Source organism: Silene latifolia, chromosome X, assembly GCF_048544455.1.
Source record: "Silene latifolia isolate original U9 population chromosome X, ASM4854445v1, whole genome shotgun sequence".
Classification (NCBI taxonomy): domain Eukaryota; kingdom Viridiplantae; phylum Streptophyta; class Magnoliopsida; order Caryophyllales; family Caryophyllaceae; genus Silene; species Silene latifolia.
Window position 1 is genome coordinate 229445489 of NC_133537.1, and position 4807 is coordinate 229450295.

The following is a 4807-nucleotide window of genomic DNA, read 5'->3' on the forward strand; positions in this document are numbered from 1 at the left end:
GAGGTTTTCAATAGACCTTGGCCCTTGTTGTCGGTCTTGATCGATGGCATTACCAATGTAGGGATTAAAAATCCCTTCAAATTCGTCGTCCCAAAGACCAAAAACTTCATTAAGTTGATCATTGAAAATCTCTTGATTTGATGGTGACAACTTTCCCTTTTCCTTTTCTTGGCCAATGAGGCCATCTTCTTCATTGCTTGTCTTTGATGAGCTTTGCAAGCTCTCTTTGTCACAATTCACTTGCTCTTTGAATGGAGCATCTTCAATTTTCTTCTTCCATTGGAGTTCCAACTTCTTCCTTTCATCCTTCCGACTATAATGATCGATCATAAAACACGGTTCATGTAAACGAGGAGCTCTCATAGTCTTGTCAAGATTAAAAGTTATACTCTCATCTCCTACTTCTAGGGTGAGCTCACCATGTTTTACAACAATCACCGCACCCGCGGTGTGTAAGAAGGGTCTTCCAAGAATGATTGGAATGTTGGAATCTTCCTCCATATCAACAATGACAAAGTCCACCGGGATGAAAAACTTCCCAATTCGCACGGGGACATCTTCCCATATCCCTATTGGTGTCTTTGTCGATCTATCGGCCATTTGGAGTGTGATATTGGTGCATTTAAGCTCTCCCATCCCCAACCTTTTACTTACCGAGTACGGCATAACACTCACACTAGCCCCTAGATCACATAAGGCTTTGTTGATCGTGGTGTCGCCAATGGTACACGGTATTGAGAAGCTTCCCGGATCCTTTAGTTTTGGAGGTGAACTCCCTTGAAGTATTGCACTACTCACCTTACTGAAGGCGATAGTCTCAAGTTTACGGATCGAATTCTTCTTTGTGAAGATGTCTTTCGTGTATTTCGCATAGGCCGGCACGTGATTGATTAATTCTGTGAAAGGAATTGAGACTTCCAAATTCTTCACAATTTCCATAAACTTTCCAAGTTTGTCATCAAATTTGGGCTTGGCTTGACGACTTGGAAAAGGAAGTCTAATCACAATGGGCTCCTTCTCCTTGACCTTGTCTTCATTTTTCTTTGAAATTTCTTCTTTTGATGATTCTCCATCTTTGGAGTTTTGCACAATTTCTTCCTTATCACTAGCTTCCACAACTTCATCCTCAACTTGCTTCTTCGGTGCTTCATACCTTGTACCACTTCTCAAGTGAATGGCACTAACCGTTTCATGTCTTGGGGGATTACTTTGAGGTGGTAATTGCCCCTTTTGTCTTTGTGAGCTTGAAGATGCTAGTTGAGTCAATTGTGTTTCCAACATCTTGGTGTGAGCTAGAATGTTGTTGATGGCGGTTTCCTTTGCTTGACTATCTTTTTGCATTTGGGTGAAAAAATCTTGTTGATTCTTTTGCATTTGGAGGACCGCTTTTTGAACATCAAAACGTTGGTCATTTTGGTGATTGTATGGATTTTGATTTTGGTAACCTTGGTTTTGGTTGTAAAAGGGTCTTTGATTTTGGTTTCTCATGGGAGGTGGAGTGTAAGATGTTTGAGGATTTTGAACATTTTGGCTTTTGTATGAGAGATTTGGATGAAACTAGGTGTTTTCATTGTAATAATTGGAATAAGGGGTACCACTCTTGTATGCTTGGAAAGCATTTACTTGTTCATTTGTTCCCCTACATTCACTTTGGTCATGTCCCAAAGTTCCACAATTCTCACATATCCCACTTGGGATTGATGAGGATGCCGTCATGGCATTAACATGATGTTTTGGTGATTTTGAGACTTCTTCAAGTTTAGCCATTGCTTGTTCAAACTTCAAATCTATTGTGTCAATGTGAGCACTAAGTTGAGCACCCAATTGAGTAACGGAGTCCAGTTCATGCCTTCCTCCTCCAGTAGCCTTGCGAGGTCTACTATATTGTGAGTTATGGACCGCCATTTCCGCAATGTTGTTCCATGTTTGATTGTCCTCAACTTCGGTGAACATTCCATTTGATCCCATGTTGAGAATGTTCCTTGAATCTTCATATAAACCGTTCCAAAATTGTTGTACCAAGAACCATTCGCTAAGTCCATGGTGAGGACATGAGCGACAAATTCCCTTAAACCGCTCCCAAGCTTCATACAAAGATTCTTCATCCCTTTGCTTAAAACCCGTAATTTAAGGTCTTAGCATGTTAGTCTTTTCCGGTGGGTAGAACTTTTTGTAGAAAGCTAGAGCCAACTTCTTCCAAGAATCTATTCCGAGAGTGGCCTTATCAAGGCCCTTCAACCATTGTTTCGCGGTGCCGATTAGAGAAAAAGGAAATAAGATCTATCGAATTTGGTCTTGAGTCACACCGGTTTGAGAAATCGCATCATAATAGTCACAAAAGGTTTCCATATGTGAATGAGGGTCTTCACTAGGCATCCCCCCAAATTAGCTCCTTTCGACTAATTGGATAAAGGCGGATTTGGCAATAAAATTTCCGGTTAGATGTTGTGGTGTGGGAGTACCATTGGGTAGGTTCTCCTCGGTGGGTACGGAATGCGATGAAAATTTAGGCATTGTAGGTTGATTTTGTGGGGTATTTTGTAATGGGTTCTCCTCACCTTCTCTTGCAAAAGGGTTGATGAACTCAATAGTTGGTTGAACAACCTCACTAATACCCCTCCTAGCAAATCTCCTATTGTTTGTCAAGGTTCTTTCAATTTCACGGTCAAAAGATAACAAATTACCTTGTGACCTTCTAGACATGCAAAATATCAAACAACTCGAAAACAATTAGAACAAACCTTGAGGAGTTTTACTTCCCCAAGGCAAAGAAAGACACAACTAATAACAATAAAAGAAAATCTAAATCAAGTAAACACCGTCCCGGGCAACGGTGCCATTTTTGATTGGTCCGTTTCGTGTTCACAATTAAATAGATGTGGTCGTTGGGTCACGTCCGAATCAAAACACAATTTATAGCTTCACAAACAACTCTACAATTACACTACTACAAATGAGCACTTGGGCCAAGGCTAAATTTGTGGCGCAAGTATTAAATTTCCGTGGCTAAATCATTTGGCCACGGGAATATATTCCGTGACGCAAGTGGCCGTGGCAAAGAGATAGCCACGGGAAAAACAAGAACGTGGCTATTATTAAATTTTTGGCCACGGTTTCTCTCGTGGCTAATAAATCCCGTGGCCAAAAAATAATTCCCGTGGCAAAAAATTTATATGAAATTAAATAAATAAAATGGTAAATAATTTTTTTTTCACGATCGATATTTTATCATATATGGAATAGTGACATCTCGGTACTGGTTTTGCTAGTTAACTCGATTCATTTGAACGTTCACCGGTCATCCATTCGCGCGCATCAAAGAGGCTTCCTAGGAGGTCACCCATCTCAACACTACTCTCACCTGAGCACGCTTAATTGTAGAGTTTTTTTGATGTGCTACCGAAACTGAAAGTTAACTTTGTTGATATAATTGGTACTTCTAATCCTTTTATGTTTATTTTTTTTCCTTTCAATATTTACCTTTAGTACTATTTAATTACAAAAATGTTACATGATTTACGAATTTTTGTGGGAAAACATTGTTTTGGCCAAAACAATCAAATTTCGATGTTATCCTCCCGACTAATGATTTTGACGTCATTTTTTTGCCCAAGTTAGCAAATCCATTTTCTCTAAAAAGTAAACTTAATCGTGTTTTCCTAACATTTTTTTATTTCTTTAGTTTATCGACATTCTTATTTTCATTTCTCTTGTACTAAATTTTTCGTATACTTTTTTTACGCAAATGCTATTGTATGACCGTCATACATACGATATGAAAAGTTAACCATTTTTTGGTAAAATAATGACCACTTTTATAACTTAAGGTCTTTTTTCCTCCCAAGTTGGTCACTATTAGCCAAAAAGTAATCACTTTTTACTCAAGAAACACGAAAAACATTGTCATATAACAAAATCGTTTATTTTCTTAAACTGATTTCTCTTTGTTATGATTTATCGTTTTTTTCTCAAATGTTTCACATTATTTGCACATGTGACTTTAAATTATTATAATTTCTATATTTTCCCTGTGTTGTGCTCATTTTCAATGGAAAAAATTTCTCCATATTGAATTTTGGGTAAATTGATAAAAACTACCAATTTTAGTCATCTTTTACATAATCAATAATTAGTAATCACTACCAAAATATTAACTTTTTTCTACGATAGGTACCAATTCGCCTTCTTACTCTAATTTTTTTTCCTACTTTAAAGGTGTTTTCTTCTAAGAGAGATATTTTGGAAGTGGGTGAGTGGAGATTTGTACTTAAATTATCTTTTTTTGGATTTTTTCAAGTAGGTTGAGATTAGATTTTCAGGCGACTTAGTACCGATCGTAAAAAAACTTAATATTTTGGTATTGATTACTAATTATTGATTATGTTGGTACTGATTATGAAAAAAGGGTCCTTATATTGGTAATGTTTATGAATTAACCCTTGAATTTCTTATATTGATAATTTTTCTGATATGTTTTTTTCTTAATTGATTTGTGGAAGATCATTTTTTTTTCTTTCATTTCTCAGCGCACTTATTTTATTTAACCAATTTTGTAATCTAATTATCGTTTTTTTTTCACTTCTAAAAAAACTTTTCCCACACTTTTTTTCTCACCAAGTTAAACTTTATATCAAATTCAAATTTTTCTACAAATATTTTACAAATAAAGTTATAAATCAAATTTTGAATAAACCAATTTGACAATATGTTAATTTTAGATTTATCAAAGATAGATGATAAATAACTTATTTATTTAATATATGATATGTCTTTAAATGTGATACGGTCATTTAGGATTGTTATTCAA

At 36.1% G+C, this 4807-nt stretch overlaps 1 non-coding gene across 1 annotated transcript; it reads left to right on the forward strand.

The window, feature by feature from the left end:
- Positions 1-2035: 2035 nt before the first annotated feature.
- Positions 2036-2142, forward strand: LOC141623989 (small nucleolar RNA R71). The gene has a single exon (XR_012533802.1). It is a non-coding gene; the product is annotated as a small nucleolar RNA R71 (small nucleolar RNA).
- The last annotated feature ends 2665 nt before the right edge of the window (positions 2143-4807 follow it).